Genomic DNA, 27,135 nt, shown 5'->3' with positions numbered 1-27,135 from the left:
TATCTAAAACGGCAGTTTCGAAACTACCATGTGATGGCCAACTAAGAACACCATCATTTTTAGTGTAACGAACCCAATGTTCGTTATATATGATAGGACAAACGCCATGGCGACTATAGAGCTCGTAAATTGGAGTTCCAACCGGAGGTATCGGACATGAATCCTCCAGCCGGGAATCCGTTCTGCAACATTTAAGAAACCCCAACAAAGTACTACGGCCAGGCATCGTGCACACTAACCGAGTTTACAAACTTCAAGGGCTATCGAATTATGATGTCCTCGCACAAAAATGCAAGACCCTCGGTTTTGGCAATTGCAATCGTCAAATAAAGCTCAACAACTAAGAACCACAAATGTTATGGAACCATGCAAACAACAAAGGAACACTGGGAGCGACCCACAAATACTTAACTGAAAGAGCAATGGCGTCACCAGGAAGGCCCGTCTATCGTCTCGCCGTACAAAGGACTACGCCAGGCGCCAAAACAGGTCGACAGTCAGGGCATCAGTCCGTCGCAGCCGTCAGGAGGCGGGGATCTTCGCGGGAAAAGACGTCGGGCCACTTATTTCGACAACTGGATCGATGAAGCGGGGTGCACCTTTCCTCGGAGATTTCACACGAAGTTCCTCACGATCGTCGGGCTTTGGACCGGTACCGCTGATGTCGCCCTACGTTGGGCGCCAACTGAAGGACTGGGTTATTCTAAGACCCAGCGGTGCCAGGGGACAACACCTGAAACCTTCGTGGGTTACCTGTTCTGGCGTACAAAACACAGAGACACGGGACACTTCCAGCGACGTCAGAGATCAGCGTTTATTTACTGCAGGGATACAGAAATCACAAGAAGTACACAACGTGTAGGTTCTCGGAGACTGCTTCAAATTGCAAAAGTGGATCGCTCCTTTTATACACGTTTTTGCCATTGCACAGTATGGCGAACAAAGGTTACAACTCAGTTCCCACAATAAACTTCAAAAGAGTCGTGTTCATGTTTCAGGAGGCCGGAACATAATTACAGCAGCATTGCCGGTTCCCAACTGTAAAAACATCTCTTCTCTGCAATAAAACACATTCCATTCTGACCGTAAACACATTAGGAGAGGGGACAAAAACAGATGCAAAGAAAGGACAAGGATGCACAACAGGTTAGAAAAGAGTGTTGGGAGTAATAACGGAAACTTGATAACAGGATCAAAGACCTCGTGTCCAATGCATGCATGACTGAAACAATAGACTAGCACGGCAAGATGAGCCTCGAGCGGGGCCATCTGCCTTTGCCGTGTCATTTCCCTTATCGTAAAAGTCACCCTCAAAGAAACACGTGTCCCTCGTGTAAGCTTGGGAGTCCCAGGGTCACGGAGCGGACAGAGTGCGTTCGCTGGCTACTTGAGGGCAAGAAACGAAATGGATGCCTTTATCTAAAATGGAACCCGAGGGTTCGGATGAACAAACCCAAAAATGGGACGAACCATACGTGGTTGCATAGCGAAACTGCGTACACCCACTATACTCGTCATTTGCGGTTCGTAGACACCAAACTCATCCATATTCGTCACCACTCAAAAAGTGTCGTTCCGTCTCACATGGAACGTCAGATCAATGGACCAGTTACTAACTCCTATCAGTTGCAACATATCAAGCGAGACCTGGGTAAATCATTTTTCACAAATTTATGCGGTCCCAGAACCAGAGTCTGATCAACAGGACTATGGCCCTCTTACCGCCATTAAGCTAACTATCTCGGATATTGAAGAGGCTATTCAACAGAGCATTGGGAACAAAGCACCTGGTCCTGATGGGCTACCAATTGACTTAATAAAATGGATACCAGATTTTTGGGCCTCATTACTCTTAAATGTTTTTAACAGCATAACATATGCTAACATACCGGATACATGGGCTAAGAGTATTATTGTCCCAATTTTTAAAAAAGGAGATCAGTCTCAACCCAGTAACTATAGGCCGATCTCATTAATTGACAATACCTTAAAAATATTAGGATGAGTGCTGTATAATAAAATCTCAATATGGGCAGAGGAAAACAATATTTTAGAACACTGTCAGTTGGGTTTCCGTAGCAAGGTGGGCACCATTGAGCAATGTCTCAATCTTAATTTGGTCATCGGGAAATATACCATAGCACGGAAATCCCTGGTCTATATGGCCTTTATGGACCTGTCCTCAGCGTTCGACCTTGTCAACATGTCCAAACTTTGGGCAATTCTATTGGCCTATGGCTTGGATGAACCCCTGGTACATTTTTTAGCCCACCTCCATAAAGATCTCCAGGCGCAGGTGCGGATTGGTACAAATGGCGCGGTCTCGGGGTTGATCAAGGTAGGAAGGGGGGTCAGGCAGGGTTGTGTGTTGGCCCCCCTCCTTTTTACTATTTATATTAATGGGCTGAACAACTCGCTCAAAACCTCCACCTATGATGTCCCCCTGATTAATGGCAAAAGCCTTCCCGTACTATTATACGCAGATGATGCGGTTCTATTAGCCTGCACCCCGAATTCTCTACGCAGACTAGTACGGTCATTTGTTGAGCATATGGATAGCCTGGACTTATGTGTTAATTTTAACAAATCATTTTTAATGTCTTGTGGCCCTGGGAAGCGACAGCTAAGTTCTATCGCAGTGGGTAATCAGAAACTGACAAGTACATGTACTTTCCCATATCTTGGTTTGGTCTTTGCTGCGAACGGCTCCTGGACTGAGCATTTTGCTCACTCCAGGAGCAAGTTCTCAAAGGCCACCAATTCAATCCTTAGCCTTCCCCGCCCTAAGACACATGGCGCTTTATCTGCCATTTTCAATTTTTTTAAATTACAGTGTGTTCCTGTTGCGACCTATGGGGCCGAGATTTGGGGCACCGCAAAATGTCCTGGCATTCAACAGGAAGAAAACAGGTTTTGTAGGAAATTATTGGGTACCCCAATCTCCACACCACAATACATCTGTCATAGAGAACTCAACCTTAATTTTATTTCGGATTTTATCCACGCCCGCCCTGCCCTCTTTTGGCTATCGATATGGAAGAACCAGGCTGCCTCCCTCACAAGAGAGATCATTAATGACTGTCTCTTGTGTGACAAAGGGATGGAAATTCCCTGGTTAAGTGGAGTATATCAAAGCCTGTGCAGTGTCAACAAAGGAAATATTTTTCTAAAACCCACTATAGCCGACACTGTGCCAAAAAAGGTGCTTAGAGATGCACTGTACTCTGTATATAACCAAGAAAGGACTGGCCTAGAATCTAAGAAACCTTCTGTTTCCAGATACATGTCCATCGCACAGGACCTTCATTCTTTACCCTTATATCTCACCCTACACATGAGCCATTGGGAAAGGAATCTACTATTTCGCCTAAGAGCAGGAATTATCAGATATGCACTATGCTTCCCTCTTGGCTATCACCACAATCTTGACCTTGTACCATGCCCCTGTGATGGGGTGAGTGGCCAATCAATTTTACATTTTTTATTATTTTGTAAGTACTATATTAAATACACAAAGTGGTTATTAAACCCATTTGTTAAAAAAGAAGGCCAATCAGTCTGGATAACGCTTACACTTGCTTAGTCTCTCTGGCAGACGAGGAATTGATTTTTCGCACTAGCACTTTTTTAAGAACTGCAATTAGAGCGCGTAATACTATGTCCGACCTCTGAGCCCCCATCTGATGGTTTACCTTTGCACTATTGTTAGCTGGCACATTGTCTTATTTAAAACGAACTATTTTTACCAATGTAGTTCCTTTTTATCTTGTTATGAAACGCATTAACTGCCATAGTGATATTATTGTAAATGTTTGTTTATTGTGTTTGTCTTCTATGAATATGTTGTACTTTTATGGGTATTAACTTACCCGAATAAAGTCATTGAAATGAATGTATATATCGGAAGGTTAATCTCACCCTAGATTCCCAGCATGCCACTCTCGCATCAATGTCAAATGTTGTGTTCGTAACAGCTGAAAGGTTCTCTGTCACGCTCCCCCAAAATGCTCTGAACTGCAGACATTTCCATAAAATATGTCAAAGGGTTTCTTAACCTGTACATCCTCTCATGTAATATAGGACGCGCCTCATCTCGATCTGCATCATTCACATCTCCCAGATCCTCTCTACAATTTCCCTTCAGCATCTCCAGTGGGTCCTCTTGATTCTTCCTAAGGGTTTTATACATCATTGAGATTGCACGACTCCACAAAGGAGAAAACAATACTGTATTCTAGCTGTGGCTCATCCCTCTGAGTACGTCCTTATGTTTCATCAGCATGTGCTGGAGGTATTTAAACCTTTAGGAATCACAAATCAAAACGTCTCTATTGAGCACCTCAATAATATGCCCCATCTGTTACCCATCTATCAGCTGTCATTGATTTTCAATCAGGTCCGCTTTGCTGTCCTCAAATGCTTTTCAAGTAATGAAGCACAGTCGAGTCCCATAGTGGCATTTGCAGCGTAAGTATACCCTTCAAAACCATAGACCAAGATTCATTCCTAATATGACCTTCTAGGCCTGTACCACCATCTTAGTTTGGAAGTCCAGAGGGTGCCCTGACTCCACATATCATTCTTGGGATATCCTGGAAGCCCCATAGCAAATCGATCTGCATTAAGGATGGTTCCTGCTGTGGAGCTAAGACCCACCACTTTAATATTACCAGCAGGGCTTCCCAGAAGTGTTATGAAGGTTTGGAATTGGAACAGCATCATTTAGGCTCCACCCTTACACGTCACAGAAGCGCAATATTTATGTGCACTTAGAAATATATACTATGCGTGCCTTACATTTATTAACGTGGAGTGCAGCATTCAAATGTACTCCTGAACTATATTCAGTGTAGAAACTAGAGACTTATGAACATGTGCACATTAATGTTTAGTTTTATCATGGAAACTTGTAGTTGTCACATATATTTACACTCATATTTTAAGGCGTACTGCATTTGTTGAAAGTGCGTTATATATGTAACCATGAAATAATTTATCTTTGTTTGCATTTATTCTAGTTGCCTTTATTTTGAAGTTATGCGTGCATATATAATCATGCATTTGAAGTGCACATTGTAAATGTTTAAACTAGGTTAGAATAACTAGGCTATTTCTTAACACAGAAAATATTGTGTTTGCTCCGCATGGTCTTTCTCTTTTGCAGGTGCGCTTTTGTGATTTCATAGCTAGAGAAAGGAGTAAAATGTATTAGAGATAGTGAGACCTGAAAAGAGAGATCTTGGCAAGAACGGGGTGATTTATGAGCAGAGGGAGCTTCTTATTTATCGTGTATCAGGCACGGAGGGACACTCAGGGTTGCTAAAGCTATCCGAGTTTTGTGGGACAGGACATTTTGGAGGGGCTGCTATTGTAATTGTGATTTTGAACACCATTGTTCTATAGAGGGGTGATGAACAATGTGACTGATAATGAGGTATCAGTGTATTTTAATTAGCCTTCACACTGTTAGTAGTTAGAGCAGATCCTTTTGGACTTACCTTAAATTTCTGCATGAGTGTGGCTTTCTGCTAACACTTATTTACCTGTTTTAGAATAATTTTACTGTGGTTTTCGCTATGCTGACACCTTCCTGCATTTCTACATTCCCGGGACCTTTTTTTTCCAAGCTACACTTAATGTAGACTTAGGGCCTGATTAAATGACTTCAGAATATATACATGTTTAGGAAGGAGGAGCGGAGTATTTTGAATGAACTACAAATTCAGATCTGTATTATTCTGACTATCATCATTTTATGGGCACAGGGGGGGAGCATGAGCTTTAACATTGTAAAAGCAAAAAAATACTACACACTTACCTTGCCGCAGCCAGCGCATCCTGCATCTATGCTCCTTGCTCCTTCTTTCCTCGTGGGACAGGAAGCCAGGAACAGCAAGGGCTCCCCTGACCAATCACAATGCTGCATTGCAGGGTTGTGATTAGTTTTGAGCGTCCTCGTTCGACGCTCAACCAGGGAATGGGGGCCTGGGCTAGTTCTCCACGCAGGCTTTAATGCAGCCTACATGGAGAATGGGGAAAGTGCACATGACTGGTTTGGGAAGCCTGAGCGGGCCGGCCAAACAGTCATTGCGCACTTAGGAGTGGGCAAACCACTCATCCCCTGCCCGCCCCATCACCCGCCTGCAAAGGATACATTAAATGATAATAACTCAAAGTTATTATCATTTATTATTTGTGAGAAAGTGCCATCTTTCTTGCATGGTATGCCCCCATTTTTTGCTGAATTGCTGAATGTACTTTGACTGAGTGTGCCCTGGGCTCCTGCCAATAAGGTGCCCAGGGCCTATGTTCCTTCCCTAAACCAAAACCTCCAACCCAAATTGGCAAACCCTGGCCACATGTCAGCCCCTGGTAAATGGTACCCTAGGTACCCAGGGCCTTGTGACCAGGGAAGGCCTCTAAGGGCTGTAGCACTCATTGTGCCACCCTTAGAGGCCCTGTACCCTGACACACACACTGCCTTTGCAGGCTGAGTGTCTTGGTGCAGAACAAAACAGAGAGTCGACATGGCACACATCCCTGTGTGCCATGCCCACAACCTACACTGCCCTGACATACATAAGCCACCCATCTAGCTGGGTGCCCTATGCCAGTGGTGTGGGCACAGGAGCATGAGCCCTGTGCCCTTACAGTGCCCAGGTCCATTCCTGGGCCCTGTAAGTGCAGTTTTGCCATTTAAGAGTACATGGTGCTGGGAGCTTGTCAAAAACGAACTCCACAGCACCATAATGGCAACACTGAAGACTGAGAAGTTTGGTATCAAACTGCTCAGCACATTAAACCCACACTGATGCCAGTGTGGGATTTAATGTACCAAGCACCACAGAGGGCATCTTGGAGAGGCCCCCTGAAACCTAACCTACAATCCACGTCTGGTCTGAGAGGCTGCCTAGGCTGACACACAGCAGACATGTTGCTGGACCCCTGGGTAGGAGAGCCCCTGCTCTCCTGGGCCTGCAACAATGCACATCCTGGGCGAGGTGCTAGATCTCCTCCCCCCGGATGGGCAGGGGGAAGCTTCAAAGGCATGCCGCCTCTGTGAGCTTCCCCAGGCCACTTGCAACCCCCACTCTGGCGGGAAGCTTGGCCGGAAACCCCAACTAAGTACAGGGGATGTGCCAGCCTGCCAACCCCACCCAGGCGCGTAGCTAGGGGGGGCGGTGGGGGCGGACCGCCCCAGGCGGCACTGTTTTTAGGGCGGCCGCTCAGCACTGGTGGCCCGTTGCGGCTGCGGCGGCCTTTATAATTTATTTAGGGACAGATTTGACTGTCCCTAAATAAATTATAAAGTCAGCCGCGGCCGCAACAGCGCGCGCGGCCGGCGGCCCAGTTAAAAGTTAAACTTGTCTTCAAGCAGCGCGGTGAGCGCGCTGCGCACTGCACGCACCTGACGCTGACCAGCAGACCTACTTGTTTGTGGTGCGCCAGTGCGTCAGCGCCTGCTGCAGTGCTGCCTTGCCATCATGACGTCGGTCGGTTCCGGTTCGGCAAGACTAGAGCCAGGACTTCGTATTGGTCACCCAGCCTGCTCCAGGATCTCGCGATGAGAACGTTACGTAGTGGTGACGCGTCACGCGCTTCACCACTACGCACTCGTGAGGACCCAATTCTGTGCTGCACAGGTCGGAGTCGGATTGTCGGAGAAAATAAGTTTGTTTATTCCTATTCCCCTTTCCTGACCCCTGCAGCTGCTTATCGCATCAGGCTGTGACACAGAGTTCGACTAGTAGGTAAGAGAATGTGTTACTATTTTTTTTTCTTTTAAAAATATGTGCAGGCCCAGCAGGACACATACTTCTGTGCACGTCATTTAAACAGTTTTTATCCTTCTCATGGCCGATGCAGGACACAATATGACAACGCAATTCAGAATGCCCAGATAACGCTAGTGATTAATGATCCTGCTGGAGAGCAATCGTTTGTCTGTTGGTAGTTTTTAAGTGCAGATGAACTGTATTTTATGTGGATAGCTCAGTGGGTTACTGCCTTTGTCACAGAGATCCTTGTGTTACTTGCAGTTCAGAAGTTACAATCCTAACATAGGACAGTGACCAATGAACTGTCATCAAAGAGCTGCATACAAACATGAATGGTATCGTTTTTTTTGTTTTGTGATATAGTTAGAGCTTCCTCAGTCTTTCATCATTCTAATGTTGCTAAAATGAGTATGTTTGAGCAGAGATACATTTTTATCAGTAAAGCTGATCCCCATGGAATACTCTTTTAAATCCTAAGGTTGTGTTTGCCCAGACCAAATCCTCTCAAAATATACTGCCCACCAGTATGGATGACATGTGATTCCTACACCTTGTAGTCCTCATTGGCTTATGTGACATTCCCTGTAGACTGATTTACATACTTGTATGATTGATTGTCTCTGTATAATGTGTTTGTGGTGTAAAGTGCTGACACACTACACTACACTGATATGAGTAGCGCTAAACAACAAATGCATATGAGAGAGGGGCTACGGAGCGATGAGAGGCACTGGTGGAGGGTGGCAGTGAGGGAATCTGAGGAGGAGGTAGTTGGAGGGGCTGTGGAGCGATGAGGGGCACTGGTGGAGGGTGACTGCAGGGCTCGAGTCGGGGTACCAGGCGGGTGGACGGTGTCCCCTCACTTATTTTAACGGGAGCTCGATTACTGGAGCAAATGGAGCCACACATTTACTCTTTGGCCTCTCTGGGGCGAGATTGGAGCTCATTCAGAACGCTGCTCACGCGCTGGCTTCTCTGATGCAATGGCATCTAAGGGGTGAGCGAGGGGAGGCAATGAGTCTGATGGTGCAAGCCACTTTCGTGACATTACTTCCTGTTGTGACGTCAGCGTCCCCATACTTCTTTTTTTAGGACTTGTGCCCTGGGTGACAGTGAGGGAATCCGAGGAAGAGGTCATGGTGTGGAGGGGGAGCTAGGGTGAGATGAGGAGCACTGGTGGAGGGTGGTAGTGAGGGAGTCTGAGGAGGAGGTCATGAGGGGGAGAGGCTGCAGAGAGATAAGGGGCACTGGTGGATGGTGGCAGTGAGGGAGTCCAAGGAGGAGGTCATGAGGGGGAGGGGCTATGGGGAGATGAGGGGCACTTGTGGCGTGAGGCAGTGAGGGAATCTGAGGAGGAGGTCACTAGGGGGGCCATGGAGGGACGAGGGGTACTGTTGGAAGGTGGTAGTAAAGGTATTTACAGAGAAAGAGGTTATTAGTGTGGCGCCAAAAAAGACTTTCGCATCAGCGCTAAAGCCGGCCCTGTCATGGCCTTTCTGTTTTTGTTTATTTAATTAGCAGTCGGGTCATAAGGGCTACTGTGGAACATGCTTTAAAGTGCTGCTAATTATATTTACTGCTATATTCAATGTTTTAAGTTTTAAGGTGATTTTACTAATGTTTTTACCGGGAAAAAGCAAAGTGGAGCTCGATAGTGCCTGATATGGGGCTGGGGCCCAAGGACAGCTGTGAGAAAAGGTGCACTGGAGAGAGGAGTAGTGGATAATCAAGCCTGTAAGGGAGAGCGTTGCCGAGTCCGGGGTCAGCTGGAGGTAGTAATGAAGAGGGATCCTCCATGAAGGCTCAAACAGATGGAGCCTGAGTAGTATCACTTGCCTGATACTCCCACCTCAAAAAAATCCTCTTCCCATCAAAGGAACATTACATGGAAAAAGCACTTTTTGTGAGTGATAATATTTAGAAAGAGATTTGGAAAAGAGTGAGTTTTACTGGTCCTTATAAGGCTAAGAAGAGATAAAGGAGGGCTCTGAAGCAGGCCTGCCCAGACATATATGCGACAAATCGAGCCCGCAGTGGCCCACCCAAATGCACCCTTGGCCCACCCAAATAAAAATTCCTGGAGCCAGGCCTGATGTGTGGCAAAAATATTTGTGCATGTTTGTTATGTGGCATTGCTCTGTGGTGGTGACTGTTTTTAAGCTGCCTCATCTGGAGGCATCCGACTGGGCCTCAGTGGGTTTATCCTGCTGGCTACGATGCATGCTAGTATTTTACAATGAACATTTATGTGCGATGGGGATAGTGATATGTATGGTTAGGGTTGAATGGCCACACAGTGTTAAAGATCCTCAACCCTTTACGTTCAAAGAATGGGTGAGCACAGCTCTAAACGGTTTGAAGCTGAAAGGCTCTCCACAGAGAAGAGGCATGGGGCTTCAAAAAGCATTCCATAAGCGATCAATGACTGGGTGTATAATAATGTTAACAGACAAATCTTGTGGTTCCAGCATCTGAGCAGTACTTCCAAAATTAAGACCCATTACACACATTAAAATCCCACTCCACATTGAGGAAGAATGTAACAGCTTGGACCCAGGGGCTTAGTTGATCCTCGACCATTTACATTCAAACAATGGATGTCTGGAGCTGACAGCATGGCACTCCACAGAGCAGCCCTGCCCTGGCACTGCCTCCCAGCCCGTGTCTCTCTCGGCAGTGGCTCCCTTCCTGTGTCCTGGGTAGACTTGGGGGTAAGTTACAGGCTCAGCCCACAGGACAGGCGGCTCTCAGCTTCCCACCATTGGCTGCACTTCCAGCCCATTAGGAAAATGAAGACCCCTCTCCGGTTGCCCGAGCGGCTAATGCCGTTTTCTGGAAACCCTCCTCATTCTCTTTATCACTCCCTGGCCTCTCTCCCTCACACTGGCCCTCCTCATTCTCTTCCTGTCTCGCCTGTTGGTCGCCCCCCTAAGTATGTGCATCTACAGTCCCTCTACCAATTTGCCTGCCTCTACTCCTTCATTACCTCCCGCTGCTCTCTGACACAAGCCTGACCATGTAATTGCACGTTCTTTTTTCTTCCTGCATCGCGTCCTCTTCCATGAGGTTCCCTCCCTGTCCGGAGTGTGTCTTGCTGTGCATTGCCCTCCCAGGTTCTTTTGTGTCCTCCGTCCCCAGACGTGAACCAACCCCTGCCATAGAGACCCTGGCTCTGGCTGCCACCACTGTGGAGTGCTGCTGGAGGCTGAGTGAGGTAAGAGCTAAACGTTTTCAGAGGGGATATTTAGTGAGTGGCAGAGTGGCAGCATAGCTGCCAAGGTTTCAGATGTGTGACATTTTCTCATAACTTCAGTGTAATTATGATTGACATTTCAACGATTATGAGCATAGCTCCCAAGGTTTCAAATTGCTATGTGTGACATTTTCATAATTCAATTGTAGTTGTGAGTGACATTTCAACGACTATGAGTGACACTTCTTTGCGAGCAAAACTCAAGCAATGAAGACGAGGGAAACATATATATATATATATATATATATATATATATATATATATATATATATATCAGTAATTACACCCATTTGAGCAATGAGAAACTCTAAGAAGACTAAAACTGGTACAAATGTCTGCGGCGGCGGACTCATAATTGCAATAAAATTATGAAAATATCACACCCAGCAATCTGAAAGCTTGGCAGCTATGCACTTTGAGGCTGCTATTTACCAACTGACGTTGGAACTACTCAAAACAACAATGTACAGTAGAACTCTTCTTACTGTGTATCATCTGTGACTTGTCCATGCACATCAAGGGTTGGATCTCTTTGGCAGTACCCCCATATAAGTCATATAGATTGCACAATTTTCTTCTCTAATGTATAATTCAGATGTAGCTTACTCAAATTATTTTAACTTATGTTGGTAATAGATTTTAATGGGCATATATAACAGGGGGGCACAGTAGTATAGCACAATACAGCCCATCCCATAATCTCCATGATTATCTCATGTACATCCAGGGTTCGATTCCCTGGCTTTACATCCCTTAATTTTCAGTTTGATTGTTATTGTCTTCTTTAATTTAGCCATAATGTATGTGTGGTATTAGTTTGGCAATATATTTAAATAGACACACCTAACAGCATCTCATGTAAGTTTAGCATAATGCAGCCTACCTGGTATGCTCAAGACTCACCTCTGTACATCTACTTCCTTTAATCTAGATGTATTTCACTTAAATTTTAGCAGCTGACAATCACACTTAACATGCTTGATGTCGTCTTTGTCTTGTATCTATTTATTTGCCCTGCACATTTCTTTATTTCGAAACATTGACCATTCTTGGCCGACATCACTGTGGTTTAATATTTCTTGTTTCTTCTGAATATTCAAGGAGTGCCGCAGCGCCGGAACAGTTTGTCCCGGGTCTTGGATAGAGTTGAACAAGTCCCCATGGCCCCCACAACTGTGTTTAAGGATTGTGATCATAATGTGTCGGCCCTCCCTGTATTTTAGCTTTGGGCCCCCAGGCAGGCTGTGCACCATGTGTGTGCTGAGGCTGCTGTGAAGGAGAGATGCACTATTACAAGCTGGTTTTGGGTACCAAGAGCACACGTCTTTTCATTCCCAGGGAGTTGGTTGCTGCTGCTTTGAAGTAATGACAGGGAGCGGCCCCTGGATGTTGCCTTTGGGCCACCAGAGTGGGCTTTGTATCTGGTCTGTGTTGGCAAGGTGGAGCTGACTGACCCCTTTGTGCTGCGTTTAGTTTTAAGGGCACACAGTGAGTCATTCCCTGTGAATAATTAATTTGCTGTTTTTGAAAGATAAAGAATCACAGGCTTCGACACTGTTAAGTTGGTTTTGGGTCCCCAGAGCACATCACGTTCGTGCAGGTCCCCACTGCTTTAATGGTGGGACCATGATGTATGGTCATTTAATGTCAGCTGTAGATGAAGGTTACATGAACAGTGTCATGTGTGTGCATGTTTGCATTGTGTTGAGGGGATTACCAGGTAATTGTTCACGCAGCTCTCTGATGGATGTCATATGAGGTTTTTCTGAGTCCCCAGATAGATCATGCAGTCTGTGTGTTCTCTTTTGTACTGCCAGTCACCGGTGTATTCAACTGTGTAGCCTTGGACCGTGTCATGTATGTGCATGTAACTTGCATGATCAAGGTAACTATTCGAGGCGATATTACGTTTTTTTCGGACCTCTTTGAAGTGCATGCCCTCCCGCCGGGGGGGGGGGGGGCGGCAATCTGAGGGATAGCCCCGGGCGCCACAAGCTCTAGCTACGCCACTGACCCCACCCCTGAGGTGGGGGAGGCGAGGTGAAGCACATCTCTGGGCGCTCGCCATCTTGAAGATGGGAGGCCCTACCCAATCAGGACTAGGTTACTGCCCCCCTCCCACAGGAGAGTGGCAGAATAAGGGGTGTACCCACCCCAGGACATGGACCCACTGGTCCCTGCCCTTTACCTACCTGTAACACCCCTAAATCTAGTATTTAGGGGCACACTGAACCTTCCTTCCCCAGATTCCAGATTCCGAAATACAAAGAAGAGCAAGAAGAAAGAAGACCTGCCCTGCAGCTACTAAGAAGAGGAAGACACCAACTGCTTTGGCCCCAGCCCTACTGGCCTGTTGACCCTCGAACCTGCTCCTGCTATAACCCGGCACCTCTTGTGGCCAGCAACCTCACAAACCCCGGAGGACCTGGCTACCTTTTGGCTCTAAGCACCTGGGACTTCCATGAGTAGAGGCTCTACTCAAAATCTGCTTCTAATCCCTGGCATCAGCCCGGAAACGCGAACCCTACACACTCTGCACCCGCCAAGCATGGCCTGTGCCGGAGTGAACAAAGACCACGAGGACGACCCCACGGCGACTGTGACCCCGAGTCCGGCACCAAAGGACTTCCCTCAACGCTCCTGATGACGCCTGCAGCCTCAGAACCAGGTACCCCCTCAACCGCGATCAACAGAAGGTAAGATTTCCTGACACCAAAAGGCACCCCTGCACCCGGCGCCCTGCGGCCCCATGTGCCCAACTCCTGGGTACCTACCTATCCTCCAACTACCCAACTTACCTCTCAAAGTGGTGGTGGCACCTGAAGAATCTTCGTCCCCGAGCTTGCAGTCTTTTTCTAAACCGGAGCTTTCCCATTGAAATCAATTGAGCGCCCGAAGGCTCAAAAGTACCCTGCACCCAGCCGCCCGAGTGGCCCTGGCAGTGTAACCTCTACACCTATCTACTTCCCCATTTGCCCTGAGCAAGTGACCAGGAGCCCAGCTCCCACAGCCGCGTGGCCTGCTAGTCAGCAGCCACCAACCAAGGCCCCCCTGCCTCTCATAGGATAACATTGGGCCTAACTCTCTCTGCACCCGGCTGCCTCTGTGCCGCTGAGGGTGAAACAACTGTACCTACCTGACCCTGGGAGACCCCTGAGTCTATGCCCAGAACCTTCAGTCTGCCAGTCGAGTACTTACTTTGAAACCGATAACTCAATTTTCTCCATAGGGTAACATTGACTGGTTTCTTCTGAAATGTCTTCTAAGTGTGGAGTTTTCAAAACTTAAAATATTCACCAAAAATCAGCCAAGAAACGAAAACGAAAATACTCACCTGCTATTAGGTGAGCTCCCAGTGCTGGATCTTGGTGCCCAGCACTGACTCTGAAAAATAATCACAACCGTACTTACCAGTAACCCAATTTTCTTCCATAGGAAATCATTGACTGTTTTTCTGTGAAATTTCTTCTGTGTCGATTTCTGCAAACTTTAAACATTCTTTAAAAATTGTATAAATTGTGACAACGTAATTGCTTACCTGTTTTGGATAAAGGTCCCAGTACTGAGTCTAGGCACCCAGTACTGGATTACAAAAGTAACGAGAACATACTATACCTGCAACTTGAATTTTCTTTCATAGGGAATCATTGACTGTTCTCTATGAAATTATTTTTGTGTCGACTTTTAAAATAGCAAAATATTGTCTAAAAATCATAACAGTAACTAAGTCGACTTTTATCACTTGTTTCTAAGTACTGTGCCAGGACTGAATCTAGAATCCAGTCCTGGAATCCCAAAAGTAATCCTGAAAGTAATCTATTGCAAATAACTTGAAACTTCCATTGAACTCAATGCATTATTGTGTTTAAAATTGTGTTGCCTATTGCAACAACTTGTAACTTTCTACAAAAGCCAATTGCATATTGCAAAAGTATTTATATAAAGCATCTCATTCTGAGAAAGTATATTTTAATGCCTATTGTTGGTTCTAAAATAAAACAAGCATATATTTTTTATATATAAACCATTAGCCTAGAGTTCAGTTATTGAGTGTGTGAGACCATTTGCTGACAGAGTGTGTGCAACAAATGCTTTACACTGTCCTCTGATACTGCCTTACTGCTCGACCAAGCTACCACTTTAGAGAGTAAGGTTATATCTAACTTTAACCTCTGCCAAACCTCTGGGGACTGTGGACTCTGTACACCCTGTACCTATTTGGGAACAGTATATACAGAGCCACTTTCTCACAATATTTCCTTTCCTTTCCACTGCTTGAATGCAGTGGGGAGATGCTCCTCCGCCATAGCGGAGGAGCCCCCACTGATACAGAGAGAGGAAAAAAGATGCAAATATGTTTGCAAATATTTGTGCAATTTCCATAGGACCATTTAAAATCAAACTATTTATGTCTTTTACCCAGTTTCTACGGTAGCTCACCTACTCCATCTTGCTCAACCAGGCCAATAGCTTCTCTGAAATTTTAGTTTGATAGGATCAAATGCTGTTTACCGTGCGTATACTTTAGCGCCTTCTTCTGATAACAATGTGTATTTCTGCCTTTTTTACGCTGTCTCAGTCTTAAATATGCAGAGTCCACATCTTGTTTTATTAAGTGAAGTAGTTCCTCATCCTTCATTTCATCTTCTTTGGCTCCTATTTTTCTTTATTCCTATTGACCCCTAGTATGCCTTTTAGACTATAGCTGACATATTCTCATCAAAGTCTGTTATCTCACTCAGTCGACATATCATATCTTTGACTTCTCAAGCATCTAACATCCACCCATCCAACCTCTTTTGGGATCTGGACTGCAGGCGAGTCACCAGTGGGTCTGCCTAGGTGCATCATATCCTTTAATCTAGCGCCCTGGCTTATTGGGGCAGAGAGACTATCTATTCTGGAAAATCAATCATCTGCATTAGAATAAAATGAATATGGTCTCATCCTCTGATGCTGACTTCTTCGCAGATCTGTCAAATCCTGTCCCAGAACACAGTCCCACAGTTCATTCATTCTCCTTGGTTCATACTTGTTATCCCTAGATCTGCCTAACTGCTATTAAAATCCCCACCTATTAATAGCACAGCTTCAGGTAGTCGCTCAAAAATCTTCCCTAACATTTCCAATGTATATATTTGTAGGAAGGGGGGCAGATATCGCTATCGAGGCATATTCTCCCCATCTCATTTCCTCGGCACTACTGCTTAACATCCTAAAGGTTCAATCCTTGTCTGCAGAACCGGGAATTTTAGGGAACGTCTCATCATAATTGATATGCCCTGAGAGCCTATAGGAAATCCAGAGTACAACAGAGAGATTTATCTTCCTGCCTAGAAAGGGCAATGGCTGGCACTCAGCTGTGTCTATTACAGTAGTAGCACATCTTACTTATGATTTTTTTTAATGACATGTAATTGATTTTACCAGTGTTACAATATCGGTGGCCGAGTGCTCACTGTAAGCTTAGTGATTCCTATCATGCCAAATCGATTAACATTCCAATATAAAACCATGCACAGTCTCAACCCCCACCCACCTAGGTAACCACAGTATCCCCTCAGGCTCTTCTGATATGGTTGCGGGCAGTGAGCTGCCTCACACAGTAGCTTCACAACCACCCATATTTAATCTCTGTCCTTGGCGCAGTCCTGCAGCACATCAATATCCACCGTCTACCTTCCGCCCCCTTAGTGACAAGGCTAGCCATCCTCTGCTTCCCAGCTATTCCAGATTTTCCCAAACTTTTCGGAACACGCTCTGCCTTCTTATACCAGTTTTTCTATTGCTTAGCATTCGTTCTTTTCAGCCATCCAATCCTGAATTTGTGTTCGGTCTGCCCTCCCCCACTTTCATATAACTTTTCTTTTGGTTTGCAAGAGTCCCAGGCGCACCAGCAGTTTCTGGTATGACATCATTTCTGAAACCCTGCATATTCCCAGGGATACTAGGTTTGCCTGCCTGTCTGCTTATGTGCCCACTACAGTTTCCAGCCTGGTCTGTACCCTCCATCCCCCAACATTGGGCAGTCCCATAGCATGTGAAGGAAGGACCCTCTCTGGCTACACGCACGCAAGCACTGGTCATGTTCCACACACTCCATTTTTGAAGTAGTATCCTAGTATACTAAATCCTGTGTCTTATTTTGAGTTGTATTAAGTGAAGGCGCACTTGTATTGCCACCTCTCGAGGGAATTGTAGGGCGTGCTCAAGTCATCATTTCTATGTCTCCCAAATCCATCTGCCAGCTCTCTTAGTTTGCTCAGGTCTCCCTGTGTGTTTATCATTAGTGGGCCGTAAGTTAGAGATATTGACTTAGCGGTCATGTGGATGTCCAACAGCCGTCTCTCCAGGGGCGACTCTTCCATGGTCTCCTCCCTAGGTGGGACCTGGGGGCGTAGTGCGTCGTTGAATTGTAGCTACCAAAATAGCTGTCTGGGAGCCATGTTATATTTCTGTCTCAGGTGTTCAAAGGCGGCTATACCATTCACATTCCCCATGTCTGTTAGGGTGGATAGACATATCAAATCCCATTTCCTGAATCCTTGTAGGGTATTGACTGGGCCCAGGTTGGGCCCCTGCCATAGAGGGGTATTTAGTGTCAGCCACTTTTCCCACCCCAACTCTTTTATTAATTTATGCCAAGTGGTGACTACCGTCATAGGCGCAGGTGGTGCATCGCTCACCAATTTACTGTCGTAGAGGGCCAAGAGATAATCCTTCTTTCCTATCGCCGCCAACTCTAGTCGGTATGCTGGGTCATCTAGTGGTGCATATGCCAATCATTTGCAACATTAACTGGTGCTGCCTCATAATATTTCTGAACTTTTGGGAGTGCTATGCCACCCTCATAAGTCGAGGGTTGGAGCGTGGTGAGTGCAATGCATGACTGTCCATCCTGCCGATGCAGGGACCTCAATAATCTGTGAAACACTTGGCTGAAGTTTGGCAGAGTGTGCCCAGTATGGCATATGGGCTGTTCTACAGTTATATGTAAATATGTCAGTGCAATCATTTTTTTAAACGACGCCTGGCCCATTAGTGAAATTGGCATGGTTTTCCAATGTTTTAAGTCTGTATCTAATTTGATGAGTAGTAGGGTTAAGTTATCTATATAGTGTGTTTTGTCCTTATTGGAAATCCACAGCCCCATGTTTTTAAAGTGCCTTTCCACCATCTTTAGGGGTAAAGACAGAGAGCTTGGTGGTGTCCAGCCATCTATTGGAAAGAGTAGGGACTTATCTCTAATATATTATATTTAAGCCTGAGTACTCCCCGTATATTTGTAATATCTCGCCCAGCTGAGCCAGGGAATGTTCTGGTTCCACCAGGTAGAATAGGATATCTTACGCATATAGCAAGATCCCTTCCTCCCACCAGTAGTCCATTCGGGCTCTGGGTTTTTCCTGATTGTAGTTGTGTGAGGGCTTGTTGGAATCCTCTTGTGTTAGGTCTTCCTCTAGTGTTTGTGTTTCATTGCATACTAGTGCCCCGCCCCGGCATTCAAGGATAAATTCCCCCATGACCTCCTCTGTCTGAGTGGATTTTGTGGAATAAAAGTTCTGCAGGTAATCCGCCATATCGTCAGCTATCACCTTGCTGCTTCGGGCTGGTGTTCCATTTAGGGCTATTAGTAGCGGTATATGGGTCAGTTCTCTCTCTGGCACTCAGCCAGGCTAATAGCTTTACTGCCTTGTCTCCTGCCTCGTAGATGCATTTTGTTGTGCTGTGTGTGTGTGTTTAACTACCTCTGTGGCCAGTGTGCAGATTTCCTCCTACTTCAGTGTTAGGTGAGTCTTTTGTGCCATCGAAGGCAGCAGGAGGTAATCCCTCTCTAGCTCTAGGATTTCCCTCTCATGTTTATCCCTTTGTGCCGCCTTTTTCCACCACTTTCCTACCTCCCCTGATATTATCCCTCCATGGATAGGCATTTTTGGATTTGTGGAGTGCGGCTAACCACCTGTGAGGGTCTCTAGGTGTTGTTTATTGGCAGGGAGATTAAGTGATTTCCCCAGAATCACAAGATGTGAGCTGGCGCCAAGGCTCATACCTGGATCAACAGCTCCAAAGTCAGTAGCTCTGGCCGTTAGGCCACACCCTTTCCAAGATCATGGCTCTATAGACTTCTCAGAGTGTGGATACCACCCCCATTGTATTTATGTTGTCTACAAAGTAGTGTTTGGAAAAGTCTCTCGGGTCCTCTACCACTTTAAGGATGGCAAAGCGCCATTCTCCATTCCCCCTTTCCGCTAGGAATCCAGATGTCCAGACATACACTTAAAGGAGAGTGGTCTGATATCCCCAGTGCTGTGTATTCTGCCTCTGTGAATTTGCAAAGGGTTTCCTGAGGTGTGAAGGCATAGTCTATGTGGGAGTGAGTGCTGTGTGTGCCAGAGTAGTATGAATACTCCCACTGTTGTCTGTGTAGTGTACCCACATATCCCCAGGCCCAATGCTTGTGCAAAGGCATGTAACTTCCCAGCTAGGGGTGGGGCCACCTTTCCAGTCGTAAAACAGTCAAGGTCCGAGTCAAATGTCAGTTTAAAGTCCCCGCTGAAGATCGCCAGGGCATGCATTGGTACCTGGATCAGCCTGTCTAGTTTGCCAAGTATGTCCATTTGCAGTCCTGATGGGGCATTTACATTTACAAGCACTACCTCTTCCACTCCCACCCACTCGCCCAGTGCCACCGAGTAGGGACTAGGTCATGTGCCCATGTCTTAACAACATGAAATGTTGTCGCTCTCCTTATCAGGATCACTATTCGCCCTGGATCCTGTGGTATAGCCTGCGTGGCTCACTGCCATCTACTTTCCTTTATCAGCACTTCACAACTGACACTGTTCATATGAGTTTCTTGGAGGGCGGCAACGTCTGCTGCATACCTGCTGAGGACTTTAATCACCAATCCTCTCTTAATGTTGCTTCCATAGCCGTTGACATTCAACGTCAATATTTTCAGTGTGCGTGTCTTTTTCTGGTATTTCCTGTTCCCCATTCTGCCTCTCAATTCACTACCTGGGTTGTGTAATTCCCATTTGAGTTCTGTGCACTGAGTCTTGTGCTTAAACAAGTTAACTGATCCCCCAACTCATATCCCACCCTACCTTACTGTGCTGCGGTCTTCGAACTGGCCGCCTTCCCAATTCACGTTATGTCCGTCACCCCAACTTGTAACAGTTCAACCTTGTGATGTCTCAGTTGTGCTCAATGGCATTCATGAGAGCACTGGAGGGCTGTGGCCCATGGCTCAGTGATCCCATGCTAGTCAGAGTTCCCTAAGGCATCCATACGGTTTTAGGTTTGCTGCTCTTCTCATGTTTGGTTCCGGGTCACATGATTTCATCTGCTGTCATCATAGGTGTGGCTCTGGGCAGTGTTTTGACATCTTCGTGGTCTCCGGGTGGTGTGTCTTCCTCGTTGACTGTCTCCTTGTCCTGTGGGAGGTCTTCCCAGTGGTTGTTAATATCCAGGTAGTGGTCCCTCTGAATCTCTGCCCCTACTTTATATCCTGTTCCGTTTTGACTTGGTCTTGGGTGGGTGTCACTGCAGTGCATTTCCCTGGCCTTTGGCTTCGCTGCGCTCTTGCCAACACTTGATTGGCCACCTCTCAATCCCCGCAGGGAGTGGGTAGACATGTCGTTCCAGCCAGTCCCACACTTCGGCTTTTGTCTAGTAAAAGTGGGTGATCCCGTCCTCAATTATTCTCAATTTCACCAGGAATAGTAGGACATATGGCATGGTCAGCTTGCGCTGGTGTTTATTGATGCTGATGAACGTTCTGCATTGTTTCTGGACCTCTGTGGTGTAGTCTGGGTAGATATGTACTTTACTCTCTTCCACTCTCCAGGGGCCTTGCATCAGTGCTCTTTGCAGTATTGCATCCCTAACTCGGATGTTGAGGAGTCTCGCTATCACGGCATGTAGTGGTGTACCAGGCCGCGGTGATCTACCTGGGACTATTTATGTGAACCACCTCTCCTCCTGGACCACTGACTCTAGCCATTCTTCCAGAAATAGCTCTAGGCTGGGGCCTTCTATCCCTTCTGGTAGACCCACCAGTCAAATGTTGTTGCAGTGGGAACATCCGTCCAGGTCATCCATTTAATTACATGTCGTGCATATCTCTTTTTCCAGGGCCTTTATATGGGTGGTATGGTCGATGTGGTCTGGCTGCGCATGTGCCAGTGTAGATTCCACTTCCATTACCCTCTCTGCTAGCTTTTTTGGTCCGCCTGTAACACTTCTACGTCCTGGACCACTGTCTCAATTTTGTGTCTAGGGTTGTTTTTGTGTCCTGAATGGCCACTAGTATGATGCCTGTGTGTGTCCCCGGGTCCTGTGTCTCAGATGTCACCACTGGTGGGGTTTTGTCACCCTGTAGGTCGGGTGTCTCCATCCCCTGAGGGAGTATTGACACTTTAGGTCACACTGTTGTTGCGATAAGATTCCCTCCTGTGGTTGAGTGACTGGCTTTCACTGTCCTCCCGGCTGCATCTACAGAGTGGTTTTGGCCATGTTCGCTCTCTAGGGCTTCCTCTAACAGGTGTTTTAAGACGAGCCTTGATCATAGCAGTTCCCAGTAGTAGTATGCGCCTCGGATATGCGAAGAGGTCTGATGGGCCCATCTTCCTTCCCAGATCTGCTCTGTTTTCGCACCCTAAGCATGAGCACCCCCCACTCCCCCTTGCTCATTAGTTCCAGTTATTGCACCCCCTTTCTCCCATTCACCAAGTCTGTGGTCCTCCATCGCTACCGGGGGATGGCAGGGGCGCTGGCACTCCTTCTGCTTGTTCCCCCCGACATGTCTCCATATGTTAAAATGGGGTGGCTCCTAAGTCAGCAGGCTCCATAATGCAAGGGAGGGGGAGAGGAGTTTAGGTCTATTGTGGCTGTCGTTTGGCTTGGGGGTCAGGGGAGAGGCTTTCAAAAGTCTCTTTGGGGTAGGTACGGTGGGTCCCCATTGTCACCTCTGCACCAATGCGCTCGCTATCTCCAGGACCCTGGCTGCATAGCCCACTTGGGATCCTCAAAGTGGCCACCCTATAACCTACCGCTGCCTTACACCTGTGCCTGCCTCGCAGTCCATGCATAGTGGGTCTGCAGGTGGCCCAGCTTCTTCTCAGGCTGCCATCAGTGTCCGGTGTGGGTCTCCTCCACCGGTAGCCTCATGAGGGACTCAGTGGCTGCATGATCTCCGGGCCCAGGCTGGTTGGCTCCTATGTGAGCTTCGCAGCAGCCACCGTCTTGCTGAGTGTGCGACCAAGTCGGCATCTGCCTGGCGGCTGTCTCTTCTGCTGCTTCTGCCCTCCAGGGCGGGTCCTTTCTGTCTGTAAACTCTAGGGGGCCTCGGGGTCTGCAGGATGCCTTCCACTGCAGACCTTAGGTGCCGGAGCTTGGTCTTCACACTGTCGACTCCATGTGCCTCAGGCCACGCCCCCTTGTTTAACCATATCTTGCTAATGTTGATATAAAAACTGAAGGGCTATTCCCCTCTTAAAAAATGGCCTAAACCATTGACATTCCACTTGATAATTCTCAGCATGTTTTGTATCTGAGGAACATTTTTGAATCCCTGCTTCATTTCACAGAGTAGATCATTGTAAAGTATAAATCATCAGGGTTCTAGCATTTTCTTGACTGGTTTGCCATGAAATGTTTGTGGGAGTGTTTTCCGTTGTACAGTACCTCTTTTCCCTTCCAAAATAAACTAAAGCTCTTTCAATAACTATATAGCACTCTTCTGAAACTGGCTAACATTGCAAATCATAGGTGGTTTTACAGACATTCACTGCACAAAGAATCAGTGTAGGAAATTCGGTTTTGACACCCACAAAAAATTACCATGGTCCAGCTCAAATCAAAATGCTCTGCTCTCTTATTGATGGTAAAGATGCTGCTGCAAATTGCTTTCTGGTCCTCAAAAATTAGCAGCAAGGAACAGCTGGATTTGCAGACATGCATTTGACCTTCAAAAGATCATTCAGAAAAAGCATAGCTGATAGTGAGCATGGTGTTGGTGGTCTTTAAAGACCACAGTAGAATCAATGACATACTGAAACACACAGACCCTCATTACAAGGTTGCAGTTCCTGCTTCAGATGAGCCAGGCTCTCCTTTAGATGTTTGCCTTTAGAGAATTTCGGCAGATCTCTCCTATTAGCTCGCCCCTGCAATCTGTTCCCTGTTTAATTCATCTATCAATACACAGAAAATTCCACCAGCCTGGAAGGCGGCACAGGTCAGACCCATTCAAAAAAAGTCTAATCTGGAATTGATCATTCTTGCTACTTATTGAGCAATCATGTTGCTTCCTTGATTGGGCAAGCTGTTGGAGGGACTCATAAACAAACAATTTATGGAATCTCTAGAGGCTAATAAAATTCTAGATCTGTCACAATCCAGCTTCAGACCATCACACAGTACAAAGACAGCTCTAGTAGCTGTCGCTGACCATATCAGAATCTCTTTTGATGCCAATTTCCATCTATTCTGATGCTGCTGGACTTGTCCGCAGCATTTGATACTGTGTCCCATTCCATTCTACTTTGTAGGCTGCAGGAGATTGGTGTTCACGAAACAGTACTAAAATGCCATGGTCATTTCCTCTCCAATCGGACTCAAACTGTCATTCTGGCTTCCTATAAATCTTGTACCTTGATGCTGGATAGGGGGGTGTCTTAGCGCTCTTGTCCTAGCCCAATGCTTTTTAACATCTACATTTCACCCCTAGCCAAAGTCGTCAGAACTTTTGGTTTCAAAATCATATCATATGCAGACGACATGCAGGTACTAATTTCCTTTGACAAAAAATCTGGTAAAAATGAAAGAATCTTTTTCTGCTGGGATGAAATCAATTACTACAAGGATGACAGAAAACGGTCTCCAGCTGCATACAGGAAAAGCAAAAATTATGCTGTTTGAGAAGGCCCAACAGCTTTGGAATCCTAATTGGTGGCCTCCAGAACTAGGTATAGCTCTGATGGAGCCGTTTTTTGCGAAAGAAACCTGCTCAATCGAGCACCCCTATAATACATACTAACAGTAAGTAGCATCTAAACAACTAATGTGCACAATTACAGTACATATGGGAAGCTTGCTTTGCGAATATGCATGAACTAAGAAGAATTAATGTGTAAAATAACCACAAATGTAATAATCTCGTATTTAGAATGGATTAAAGGGTTTGCATGGCAAGGCCGCATGTGTAATTCGTTAAATACATGAAGTGTGATGCTTAAACCTCACAAATAACGTTGCTTTCTGCTTAAGCTAAGCTAGGCTGACACGCTAAAAATGAATTAGGGCTATGGCGGGTGGTAAACAGTGAAAAATACATTATCACATAATTAATAAATGTCTGTTTCCCATTTTTCCAGTAATGGACAAATCCTCCATATTGCTGAAATTGTAAACATTATGGGTGGGTGGAATGATGTGCGCGAGAGAACCATGTGACCACATGACTGAGTTACTGAACAAGCTGAGAAAGCATGGACTGGTGAAGGACGGAACATTTGTCAAGCTGCCAAAGCCAGTGTCTTCGTGTGAACGGAAACCAAATCAGTGAAAATATTAACTATAAATTAAAATGTTGCATATGTACTCGTGAGAGAGAAGCTGAAATTGATGACTGTATAAAAAAAAATGTTTAGAACAATAGTGTAGTCAAGAGTAGAATGATTTCACCATGGGGTGACATCCCGCCTCTACAACTCGACCAATCACATAGCTTGAAATAGTTGAGCTTAGCTACTATTGTGGGTCGAGAGTCTCTAATTATTTTAGTCAATTTATTGATTTGATGTTTTCTTTAGAATTTCCATTACCATCAACTCTTCAACTAGTTGGTTCATCGACCAAGTAAATGAAAAGTCAATCATATTTATTTCAGGATTGCATAGAAAATACAAATGTTTAAAGTTTAACCTGAACAGCAAGAGTAAAAATTGAGACAAGTTAACAAACTTTACCCCAGCCCATCAGGGATCTGGGTGAATGTGTATGGGCCAATGTATATGATTTATTGAATGGTTATCCCTGATCAAATTATTGGGTTTGCGCTGGATCAGCTCCAACACCAAAACTCACAGTTAAAAACTTGGGAGTTTGACTAGACAAATGTCTTACCATGAAAGAGCAGGTTTAGTTCATTAAAGGATCGTGCTTCCATATGATGAAGTTGCTGAGAAGAGCCTTTTCTTTTCTTACAACGAGAATGACCTTGGTTCTGGCTTTGGTCATTAGACGTTTGGATTATGGTAATGCCTTATTGGCCTCAGCAAATGAGACATTGCTATCTAAATTACAAGTGATGCAGAACACTGCAGCTCATTTCATCAGTAATCTTTCATCTGGAGCTGCATCTACTCCTCGCCAGCGGCTACCGGTACGAAATAGAAGCATCTTCAAGATCTGCTGTTTAAGTTATTAGGCTCTGATAGGGAAAGGCCTCAGTTATTTCTCTTCAAAGCTTATTTGTTATTCCCCTTTAAGACTTCTAAGATCAAGTGACAAAGCCTTGCTCACTGTTCCAAGGGTCAAAAAGGGTGCAGGTCATTTTTGTACCTAGCCCCTCTTTATTGGAATAATCTGCCTCTTCAAATCCGATCTTGCATGGATCACTTCTAATTCCGGAAACTATTTAAGGATGCCTTATCCTAATAGGGTTGTTTTCTTTTGCCTCTGTCCTGGTATTGAGGAAATATGAATTTTGTGATCAGTTATGTCCCCTATCGTAGACCCCAACGGCTCCATGTGCATGCTATAAGTACATGTATGTTCCCTCCAGTTCCAGTTATGAAGACGCAAATACATGTGCGTCCACCGTCAACATGTCCTCTTTCAGATCCGCCATGAATGGGTCAGATATTCCATTCCTAAGTATGAAAGGCCACCGACTTTATGTGGTTCACTTTCCACATTTTACAGATTCAGGCGAGTAGGCCCTGAATTCTGCCATCAAGCCTTTTCCTGCCTTCTGCCTCTGACAGCTCCAGTCCGAGCCTGCATCTGTATCCATGAACTTTGTCCTACTCCCTGCGCGGCTAACGGTGCCTGATCCAGCCTGTTGCCTGCCAAAAACTGTATTTCACCTTCAAGATTATCTGCTCCGCTCCTCATCCGATGCATTCCTGTCTAGTAGTTTAGGTAAACATTCTTCCAGCTACCGTGCAAAGGGCCAGGCCTCACTGTCCTCATGCAAGTAATTCATAGCCCCTGTTACCATGGAAGATTCCTGCCCCCTCGCATCTCATGTAGACACTTAGACGCTTGTACACGCACTAACAGTCAGTATAGAATTGATTCCGTCCGAGAGACCTTTCCTTTTGGATAATACAGTTCTTTAAACATAAGATATTAGATATGATTTGGGATTAGGTTGACATGACCCCTCAGACTTCTGTCTCCACATGTAGAGCTAAATGTCAAGTCCCCTTCACCCTCTAGTTGCACGTCAATCACACGTCATGCGGCTACGCGCGCATCTCTGCCAAGTATTTTCTGCTGACATTGCAGGATTCTCTTATGGATCCACCCACTTGTGACATCATGTTTAATGACGTATTTAGTTACGCCTATGTTTACGCCTTTTTTCATTACGTATGTATATCATTATCTGTGTTATCAGCTGTTACGCCTCCTGCATCTGTCTTAAATGTAATACTTTTCATATAAATTTCATTACTTGTCAATAATGTATTGCCTTCCCTTCCTGAACCTCCGTGGTGATGGAATTTGAAGCCTACAGTTCGAACTGTAATTCCTTTGTAGAGGAATAAAGCCTTTTAGAACCTCTAATACCACGGATTCTGCCTCTTATATTTACTGAGTTATTCTTACTAGACTTTACCGCATAAAAAATAGTACCGGTAATGAAATATTTACCACATAAATTGGCGCCCGAACAGGGACACTTTCTCATCTCACGCGCCGGAGGTGCGTTGTAGGCTCGGTCTCCTGCCACAGCTGAACGGACAAAAACGCGTACCTGCAGGATTTCCTGTATCTCCCTCCGGCCAAGCGGGGGCGACTGAGGCTGCGATCAACACCCAGACGAGGCGGTGAGAAGTGCGAAGTATCCCGACCAGAGCCTAGCTGAGA

This window comes from Triturus cristatus, chromosome 2_1, assembly GCF_964204655.1.
Source record: "Triturus cristatus chromosome 2_1, aTriCri1.1, whole genome shotgun sequence".
Classification (NCBI taxonomy): domain Eukaryota; kingdom Metazoa; phylum Chordata; class Amphibia; order Caudata; family Salamandridae; genus Triturus; species Triturus cristatus.
This window is presented reverse-complemented; position numbering follows the sequence as displayed.